The sequence below is a fragment of the Aricia agestis genome, chromosome 2 (genome assembly GCF_905147365.1).
Source record: "Aricia agestis chromosome 2, ilAriAges1.1, whole genome shotgun sequence".
NCBI lineage: Eukaryota > Metazoa > Arthropoda > Insecta > Lepidoptera > Lycaenidae > Aricia > Aricia agestis.
The window spans coordinates 19299052-19310206 of NC_056407.1; the positions used below are offsets into that span (position 1 = coordinate 19299052).

At 35.7% G+C, this 11155-nt stretch overlaps 1 protein-coding gene and 1 long non-coding RNA gene across 3 annotated transcripts in view; one reads left to right on the top strand and one right to left on the bottom strand.

Moving 5' to 3' along the window:
- LOC121737956 (pyrokinin-1 receptor-like) overlaps positions 1-4392 on the bottom strand; it is a 149848-nt gene extending 145456 nt beyond the window's left edge. For both annotated transcript variants that reach the window (XM_042129702.1, XM_042129711.1), the window contains exon 1: positions 4322-4392. The gene's annotated coding sequence lies outside the window, so the exon portion shown is untranslated. The remainder of the gene's footprint in view (positions 1-4321) is intronic.
- Positions 655-10894, top strand: LOC121737978. The gene is made up of 3 exons (XR_006037209.1): positions 655-666; positions 1643-1645; positions 10815-10894. It is a non-coding gene; the product is annotated as an uncharacterized LOC121737978 (long non-coding RNA).
- The last annotated feature ends 261 nt before the right edge of the window (positions 10895-11155 follow it).

Sequence of the window (11155 nt, forward strand, 5' to 3'; positions counted from 1 at the left end):
GGCTCAACTTAATCTTGAATGTGGTAACTTTTAACAACGTATATAGTTTCAAAGAAGTGCCAACCCTTTGATACCAATATTTTTATAAGGCGGTCACTAATCACCATTTAACTAACCGACTTCAAAAAAGGAGGTTATCAATTCGACCCGTATGTATGTTATATTCCTAGAACTGCCCAGCTTTGTTAGTCCATATCAGCTTCTGAACAAATGTGCCAAATTTCAAATTTTTACGTTTGTGTTCGCATACCTCCGTAACTACAAGTCCGATTTAAGTGATTATTTTTTGTTTTACTTACTAGGCATTATTAAACTTAGGGAATACTGCAAGTTTCATCAAAATCTGTTCAGTAGTTTTTGAGATAGGGAATTTAAATTCTTAATTAAGTACGTACAATTTTTAAGTTAGTTTTATCATATTCAAATACTATTAAATTGATTTGATAATAGATAGGTTAGCAAAATCTAGTCTCTATAAATGTTCTAAATATATAGATATTATCTTAATTTATGTTATGAACAATGTAGGTAGGTATGTATCCACAATTCCACATGCTATAATTAGTACCAATTTTTATAAGGTACAGTTGTGGACTGTGGTCATTATAATATTATGTTAAAAACAAAAAATATTTCTGAAAATATATATAAGTTTAAAAAGAATTTGTATATTTTGTTCTTAATAATTATTGAGAGTCGTGAGACATTTGTAACACAAAAACTATACATAATATTTTAGTTTCGTCTTGTAATAAGTATAATCTGCTTTATAAATTCTATAATTTAATTCTATTTTTATAAACCGAATGCAGCTATTTATTTTATTCGAATAAAATGTTTTTTTTTCTTTTTTGTCTTAAATGGCCAAGGAAATCAGCAAACGGATGCCTGCTGTTAAGTGATTGACGCTGCCCACGGAGTGCCATGGATACTCCCAACTTCCAAGTCACAACCATAAAGTTAATATACCTAGCGGAATAGAGCAACAATCTCGAGCTGTCAAACGTAACCGAAATTGGTTTTCATCTGTGTGAAAAATATGTGTACGTGTACACTTACACAAGCATGATTGAACATGAATTCGTGGGAATTTTATACGTGGGAGAGCCATGCTTCGGCACGAATGGGCCGGCTCGACCGGAGAAATACCACGTTCTCACAGAAAACCGGCGTGAAACAGCGCTTGCGCTGTGTTTCGCCGAGTGAGTGAGTTTACCGGAGGCCCAATCCCCTACCCTTTCCCTTCCCTACCCTCCCCTATTACCCGATTCCCTCTTAAAAGGCCGGCAACGCACCTGCTGATGCTGCGAGTATCCATGGGCGACGGAAGTTGCTTTCCATCAGGTGACCCGTTTGCTCTTTTGCCCCCTTATTTCATTAAAAAAAAACTATGAGATTAAATTGTCAACGTGCGGCACGTGCCGACTGGACGTCAAAAAAAGATTGCAGCTGTCATGTATCACACGTCTCTTTTTACCACGCAGTGTTACTGATAGTAACATCTCGCTTGCTCAGGCCTTTGTTTCTCTATTCCGCTAGGTATATTAACTTTATGGTCACAAGTCACAACACAAAAGTTACTTCAAGTGCGCATTATCAAATAAAAATAAATATATTCCTATCAAAAATTTAATGCTTTCAGAACGTTCTACGTGTTCTACGTGTTCTGTCTACCTGCAAAGGAAAAGGCCTGGTCCATTTTATTTTTTATTATTTTATTATTATTTTATTGGGAACAACAACAGCCATCATTTATATAATACATATCACTAACACTTGTACAGCTAATAGGCAGGGCCCCCGTAAGGGCTACTGGCGGCTGTGTGCAGAAAAAGGATTTTGGCGGCCCTTTAGGCAAATTTTTTGGGTCCTTGGTTTTGGCGCCCCTAAAGATGTCGATTTGGCGCCCCTAGAGGACGGCGCCCGTATGCATTGCACACATTGCACATATGGTAGCGGGGGCCCTGCTAATAGGTATTATTAGTAAACTATATTAAGGCAGTAAAAGCTATACTAACAATAGGGAATGGGGCCATTTGTTAGTATAGCTTTTAATTCGTTTCTTTATGAATTAATGATTTAATACCAGTAACGACGCGACGAGCTGGAGGCATACCAGCCAGGCTGGCCAACAATGGCGCAGGATCGAGAAAAATGGAAGCCTCTGGGGGAGGTCTTTGCCCAACAGTGGGACAGCATAGGCTAATTAAAAGAAAACAGTCACTGGTGCTAGTATTTATTAATTTTGAAAATTGAGACTGCGCATTATACAAACTCCGACGTTGGCATTGATAATAATATAATAAGTGATTTATATCTGCAAACTTAGGCCCACTTGCGCCAAAACTTTGAGTTAAATAAATAACCCGGAGCTTACTAACTCAGAGTTAACATTTTTAATTTTTAACTCATACTACATATTGCACCAGAAGAATTTAATTCAGAGTCAACTAACCCGGGCTTATGTCATATTCATTCATTCTTTTTACATCCAGCCAAATATGATAGAGCGAATGCTGAATAATTTAATTGTCTCTCTCTCGCTCCATAGTACTTTAAATAAGGCTATCTCCTTATGTCAGATTTGAAATGACACGTGGTTCTATGTCGTATTGTGCGTGCGTGTTGTGATATTTTGTGCAAATGAATTAAGCGGAAAATGATAAAAATTGGGTAGAAACACTTGAGTCCAATGTTTATCTAGTCTACCTATTTATGAAGGAGTTCACTAAAGACGCACTAATCCAATATTTATTATCATTAAACTTTGGTAGGGAATTACTTTTTATGCTCATTTGTATATTGCAATTATTTTCAATTTTATTTAATAAAAAGAGAACAGTTTCTTTTTCTAAGCGAAATTTTCGATGGAAATCTTTGTCTCTTTGTGAGTAAATACGGGACCCTAAACAGATCGGTCCGTTCTACAATTCTTCTGTAATACGAGTCCGAACTAATGTATTCGATAATTTCTTCATCATCATCAGATAATATCATTGATCATTTACCACTGATCATTTATCATGGTTAAACACAAAATAAAACCGGTACCTATTACTGAACACACCAAACTACATAAGTCATAACCGAAAAATCTCAGTTTTGATATTACTAACCCAGAGTTAGTTGATTTAACCCTCCGACATCGGTGGGTTAAAAATTTTAAAAATTAACTCGAGGTTAACTCCTAACTCTTGGTGGTGCAAGATATGATGTCAATTTAAATTCGAAGTATAATTTAACTCAGAGTTAAGCGTGTTAACCCAGTCTGGCGCAAGTGGGCCTTAATGTGCATACATGCTCTATATTTACTATTAATTTACCTAGTATAAATTACATTTACATATATTTTGAGGATTTTAAGAAAATATTGTATGAGCTGGTTAAAAAAACCAGATAATTCGAATAAATTATAATTTATAACGACTTATATATTTACTTAAGTACTACATACTATAACTATAAATCTATATATATAAAAATGGATTTTCAAATGTGTTAGTCGCGCTAAAACTCGAAAACGGCTGAACGGATTGGGCTGATTTTAGTCTTAAAATATTCGTAGAAGTCCAGGGAAGGTTTTAAAGTGACACGAAGTTCACAGGGACAGCTAGTCTACTTATAACTATTGTATATTGACAAAACAAATGTTATTTTTGTAAAACACTTATATACAGTGTGTAACAAAAATAAGTGGTAATACTTTAGGGTGTGTACGTGTTTCTTGTAGAGAGTTTACTGTGAAAGTGGCAGCACTGAAAGACAATTTTTTTTTCACTTTTGTATGGGCAAGAGCCCGAGCGTCATGAGTTCCCCCAAAAAATGTCTTTCAGCGCTGCTACTTTCACAGTCAACTCTCTACAAGGAACACGTACACACCCTAAAGTATTATCACTTATTTTTGTTACATCCTGTATATATGCTGTTTATTAAAAAGTTTTAATAAAATATGTTGGTACTGCGAAGTGCGAATAAAAAATATGGCTGTACCTATGGGTCTCTTTAGTATTTATAAATAGCGCATAATATTATCTTACTTCTTTCAAATAAAGTTGAAACTTATGTTAAACATTTTGTCTATTTTAACGAAATACTTACATTATATTATAACATACTTAATATATATATTTTATGTGGAAGTGTAATAAAACTCTATTAATTTAAATTTTTAAACTTTTTAGTTTTTACTTCTACATTCAAAGTTATTGGAATTACAAAAAGTTTTCTTTTTTTAAACAGTCAAACGATTACCTCCGCAAAGTCCATTTTTACCGATAAATTAGTATATTTTTTTTTATTTAAAAAATTGACAAAAGCTTACCTGCGCTACATTCAAAGTCCATTAGTCACACAAACACACAACTCGCGAGGGACTCGCCCGGCGCGTCCGACCGCGGTGCGAACTTCGTCGGGGCTAGAGCGCGACTGTCGGTTCGACGCGGCTAGAGTCCTTGTCGAATGTTGTTATGCAATTCGGTAATTTCAGACTTACAGGCTTCCAAAATTCTAATATTATGTAAACTACGTTTTCATTTGTTTTCATTTAATTATTATTGTAAACAAAAAAAAACAATTTAACTAAATCATACTCGGATGCTAAAGGGGGTGACAGACACGCGAGTAAGTACGCGGACTTATGGCTCGACGACCTTACTCGCCTGTGTGTCACCTACAGTTCGCGTACTTAAGAGGATACACCAGGGGCGAGAGAAATTGAAAATAGGTATTTGAAAATGTATTGCTGTCTCACCAATCTCAAGTCTCCCACCGCAGAGCGCGATAGAGACAACACGACAAAAGTTCTAATAAAAGAACAGAAAATCTTCGATTCATTGTCCGCTGATTCCTTCTCCAAAACTTAACCGATTTAAGTACTTTTTTAATTGAGAATTAAAGCAAGGCTTGAGCTGTGTTGCTATGTTTTATTTTTTTTTTGTATATTTTAGCCAGTTTTGTTTTATGGGTGTTTGAACACAGAGGAAAATCTGGCCATTCTTTTGGGTTTTTGGACGTTCTTATCTTTTTTATTAATAAAATTATGAAAAAAAAGAAAACATAGGGACATGCTAATAGTGGCCATAGATATTCAGGAAAAAAATCATAACTCTACCGGCATTATCCAGGGAGGAAACAGGGGACAACGTTTGTATGGAAAAACGGCGGTGTGGAATCCTCTTAAAGATTGCCGCGTAAGTTCGCAGTCTTGGAATTTCACTCGTAGCTCGTACGTCTGGCAGCACTGCGAGTCTCAAGCCGCGAGCCGCTTATTATATATTATTATTACTGCAATGTTTTCACGGTAGAGGCAGCACCAACAGTAAAAAAATTTTTGATCGACAACATTACTTTATCAATATTCTTAATGGCGTGTGCAGTATGTCGGATTTTTGTGGGGTTGTTTACTTCGACCTTTGCGTAATAATAATTGAAGCGGAATAGTTTCGGATTGAGAGGTGAGTCTATATTTGACATTTCGGATCACAAACTTCTTGAACTTGCATCATTTGAATCTCGAGTACGGGTCTAGGTTACTCAACTCAGGTAAATTCGAATCTGAAGTAATTCACAGAAACTTCCTTAACCCAAAATAAATAGCGAAGGTCCGCTAAATGAACTCTTAGACCTAGACCCTAGGGCCTAGACGATCAATTTTATTACCCAATATTATCATCATCATCTAGTGCCCTCTGCATATTGAAGTTCGGCGATCAGCAGGTTGAATTTCTCTGGTCCTGGGCTAGTTTCTTTAATTGTGGGTAGCTACATCTGATCCATTCTTTTATATCATCGATCCATTTTCTTCTTTTTTTTTTCTACCCAATATTACGTAGGTATTGTGCAATTATATTGACAGTTTAGGGTTAATATTAAACAGTTTGAGCTAGTTTAATTTTTATTGCTCTATATCCGCTCCTACCTAGTTCCTACCGAAACCATCTCCTTGTTTACGAATCAGGTTATCAATTTTTATCCACAGCCTTGTATTAATTACATACTTAATGTCCCTAAAATAAAATGATTTTAAAGCTCTTCCTCACAGTATGTATAAATTTTTTAACAAAAAAAAATATAGTAACACAATACACTTAATGTGATAATCATTTGAACGAAGAATAATTTACATAATGTGAATTGACGACTAATTTATGTGGAATTAAATCAAAGATGAGTTCGTGACCATGATAAATAATTTCGTATAGCCACAGAATACATAATCATTAGTACAAGTAGTATAGCACCGCGCCTTATATCAAAAGTTATAATATTGTTAATCCTAAATTACTTACTTCAACTTATAAATAAAAGTCTTATCAGTAAAAGTTTAGCAAATAATTCATATAATAGTGAACACATAAGGGAGTTTTTTCTACCTTCGTTTTTGAAACTTTAGGATGATTTACTAACAACTTAGAAGAAAGTATTGCACTCTCTACTCCTACTACAGGAACTGCAGTATCTAGAGACTTAAGATGTTCATAATGGAACCGATAACTAGAAATTATGCGCACTGAATGTCAAAGGTTTAAACGTGGAGCCTTGGTTGCTTTTGAATTGCACGAAATTTCATTACACTTAAAAAAATCGGCCAAGTGCGAGTCGAGAAGTTGCTTTCCATCAGGTGACCCGTTTGCTCGTTTGCCCCCTTATTTCATTAAAAATGTTGTTATAGCGGCAACAAATATACACAATTTGAAAAAATTCAGAACTCTAGCTATAGCGCTTCTTGAGATACAGCCTGGAGACAGACAGACGGACAGATAACGAAGTCTTAGTAATAGGGTCCCGTTTCTACCCTTTGGGTACGGAACGCTAATAAATCGTCACGGACATTTGCTTGTAATTTCGCGGTGTAACAGTCAAAACGCGCGTTCGCGCCACCGCATAGGTGTACACTATACATCCAGTCCTAAAAAAACTTGAGATTTGTCAAGGGACACCCGTATGGATCGAAGTTATTTCGTACAAAAAATTTGTATCCACAACAAAAAAAAAAACAAAAAAAAAGAGAGAGAGAAACACGCGCTACCGCAGAGCTTACAAGTTACAACTATGTAATAATAATAATAATAATGTCTATGGACGCTTCACACCACGTCAGTCTGGCCCTGTGGTAAGTACCTGAAGGACTTGTGTTACAGGTACCAGACAACGGAAATATATTTAATACTTTTATACTATACATATATTTAAGATTTTTATTATATGATACACATATTTAATACACATCCATGACCCAGGAACTTTGAAAACTTTTTGTTCCGTCGGCGGGACTCGAACCCGCGACCCCCGGCTTGAGCTACCAACGCGCTCACCACTGAGCCACAGAGGTCGTCGGAGTTACAACTATGTACTTATAGCAAAAAGCACAGACATAGATCGAGATGATACCGCATGTCCCGCGAAGTACATACACATGAGGTATCTATCTTGATCTGTCTGTGGCAAAAAGTGTCGTTACAACTTTTTGGTCATAATTTTTTTTCGTCTAGCCCCCTTTCGCAACGCGCGATAATTAACTTCGTTCCAAAAACTATAGATTAACTCCATAGGCCTGACAAATATTTCGAGGTATGAAGCATCACCCAAAAGGCTTTTATGACATAAGAACCTCTTAAATTAAGAGCAATTCAGTATTCGGTTTTAATATCTGCTTTACGTAGCAAGTTACACGCAGTAAAACACCGAAAATCTCCCCAGATCCCCCGCTTTTGTGTACGGGACCATAGGAAACGAAATGTACAGATGTACCTGTTGAATATCACACTTTTATGGTATGGATAATAATTATTTTTAACAAAAAAACCGACTTCCAAGGTAAAAACAATATCTAGGTATATCCGTAATGAACCAAAAAGTATTATATAATTCTTATCTTTAACCGACTTCCAAAAAACTAGGAGGTTATATATTCGGCTGTAGATATTTTTTTTTGTATGTTCAACGATTGCTTCGCCGTTTGTGAACCGATTTTCGAAATTTTTGTTTTGTTGTATTAGGTTTCACTCCAATTTGGTCCCATTTTCACAAAAGTGGTGACCTGATGATGGGAACTATGAGTAATCGAGGAAACTTTTTGAAATTTATATGGCAACATATGGTGATTTTGGTTTTATGAGAAGCATCCTAAGCATATGCTACCAAAACGCAAGATTACGCAACGAGGTATACTATAATCAGTCGCACGAGGAGAATCTAAAAACTCTACACATTAGTCAAAATCGGTGGCTTGGCCATTTTGTTATTCGTCAGGGCTTTGAACTTAATAATACACCGTAACTAATGATAAATAGCCAAGCCACCGATTTTGACTAATGTGTAGAGTTTTTAGATTCTCCTCGTGCGGCTGATTCATTATATTATTATCAAATATTTTGCCGCGCTTTAGTGTAAAATTAAAGTTTTTAGATTTAGGGCTGAGTACGTAAGGTTAGAAACTTGGCTCTACATGAGATCTCACTACTTTTTGACACGACGAACTATAATATTATTATGTTCTCATCTTGGCAACATTTTTACATGAAAATGTTTTTGGTGGGATTAATTTTTACCGCTCATTGAATTATTTTACTGTTCAATAATGTTTTCAATGATCCATTTCATTATTTTTTACAGCTCATATTTGTTTACTTTACTGCTTATTTTTAACTGCTAAACTAGTTATTAGACGTGCCATTTATAATTTTTAACTTACCAAAACTGCAATTTACAACTGACCCTTTAAATAAGTGTCTTATAATATTAATATTTAATACAGTAAATAAATACATCTTCTTATCTTCATAAATTATTTAAAATTCTCGTGTCACAATGTTAGTTTAGTTACCTTACTCCTCCGAAACGGTATTCCGTTTTACTGATTATACTCCTATTAATCCTTCGATCGTGGATTCTTGGAAATCTATTGTTATTCTATTGTGTCTCGCTCACCGGTGAGCTTGTAATAAGATACGTAGAATAATATACAGGTGTATTAATTATTCTACGTATAGTACGCGATAGTTTACTAGGTAACTAAAAAGATAAAATTATTATTTTTAACAAAAAATTAAAACCGACTTCCAAGGTAAAAACAATAACAACATCCTTATAATATGAACTAAAAAGTATTAAATAATTTTTCCTATCTATCCAATATCTAATAGTGCCTTTTTCTCAATTCGGCTAAACCTCAACTATTTCTGTACTCAATCTTCATAATTTTGAAGTCGGTACCAGATATAGCTGAATCTTCAGCTTGCCAGAATATTTGAAACTTTTGTAACTGGCACCGACTTCAAAATTATGAAGATTGAGTACAGAAATAGTTGAGGTTTAGCCGAATTGAGAAAAAGGCACTATTAGATATTGGATAGATAGGAAAAATTATTTAATACTTTTTAGTTCATATTATAAGGATGTTGTTATTGTTTTTACCTTGGAAGTCGGTTTTAATTTTTTGTTAAAAAAAACATTAGAGTCTTTATGTATTCGCCTAAACAGAACTCCTCAGCCTTCAAAAATATAAATTTGGAAATTTCAGCATCGTCTTAGATAACTGCAAACATTTACCACTACCTCGCTTACAATATTTAATATTTCATCAACACTTATCGTCACTACCATCTTCTCTCAATATAAAGTTTACAAAATAAGCCACAACTCTTGTACGGGCGTTAAGGCTGTCGTCCTCTATTAAAAAAATTGTCTATTTAAAAAAATCTGCTAATCATTGACATTGACCATATCGTCGTATGTAAAGCCTACATACTACATAGCCATAAAACTCCCAGACTATAATAATATAATTATTATTATTATGTAACTAGCTGCTGTCCCGGCAAACGTTTCTTTGCCATATAAAGTATTTCGCCCGTATTATTTTATTGAAGTGACTAAATAAGTATGTCACCATGGCAACGTCCATCGCTATCCCGTCGCACAAACAATGGTCGCCGTCAGTCTCGAGTTGTAATAATTTACTTACTATTATTTATTTATCAAATGCACTTTACAATATAAAAAGTACCCAGTAGCCGATTCTCAGACCACTGAATATGCATTACATATTTGGTTAAAATCAGTAAAGCCATTAGGAGGAGTACACGGCCTAATATTGTGATTTGTGACACAAGAATTTTATATATAAGACGAGCTTTTGCCCGCGGCTTCGCTCGCATTAAGAAGTATTATTATATTATACAAACTTTCATCCCCTATTTTACCCCCTTAGGGGGAGAATTTTTTTAAATCCTTTCTTAGCGGATGCCTGCGTCATAACACCTACCTACATGCCAAGTTTCAGCCCGATCCGTCCAGTGGTTTGGGCTGTGCGTTGATAGATCACTATGTCAATCAGTTAGTCACCTTTGAGTTTAATATATATAGATTTAAACCGTAGCCCGTATAAAAAATTCAGAAAAATAAATTAACGCATCTCTGTCTACATTATTCTAAAGTCTACTGCTAAAATTTTCTGTTGTGAAATCACGAAGGTCGTGATCGGAAAAGGCCGAGGAAAGGGGATGGTTTGATGAGCTTACCCGGCCGCGGGCCTTTGAAGAAACTTCCTCAAATTGCTCAGATACCTAGATGACGAATACCTTAAGATTTACATTTAACTTTGACTCCACGCGAGCCACTGATAAAGTCCCGGCGGGCCGCAGGTTGGGTGCATGGGCGTAGCCAGGATTCGACATAGGGGGGGGGCGTAGATTTTCGGGGTGGGGGGGGGGGGGGGCAGATAAAGAAAATCCTAGATTTCAAATTCGAGATTTTTTTAACATGAGTATCTCGCAATAGTATTGAAGGTGAGTTAAAAACAAAATATGAGCGAGCGAACTGGGATTGAATGCCTCCCCTCTCACCCCTCTACTCTCTCCGCTCCACGTTTAGGTATGAAACTCGTGAGCATTAGCAACCGATCGCTCTTGGGCGGCTGCTGCGCCCATTTCATGCCTAATTTTGTAGCCATAATTTTAAGGTGGCGAAAACCGTTTGGCAATTTGGCGCATGAACATGTGACACTTAATTATTTAAGTTCTGTGATTAACTGCTAACTGGTGCATTACTGGTAGTTGCGTATAATGCATCGGTTATAGAGTTCGGTTATCTGTGGCTTTCGGTTATCGGTGGTTGTAGAGTTGGGGGGAATGGGGAAAGCAAATTAGAAATTACG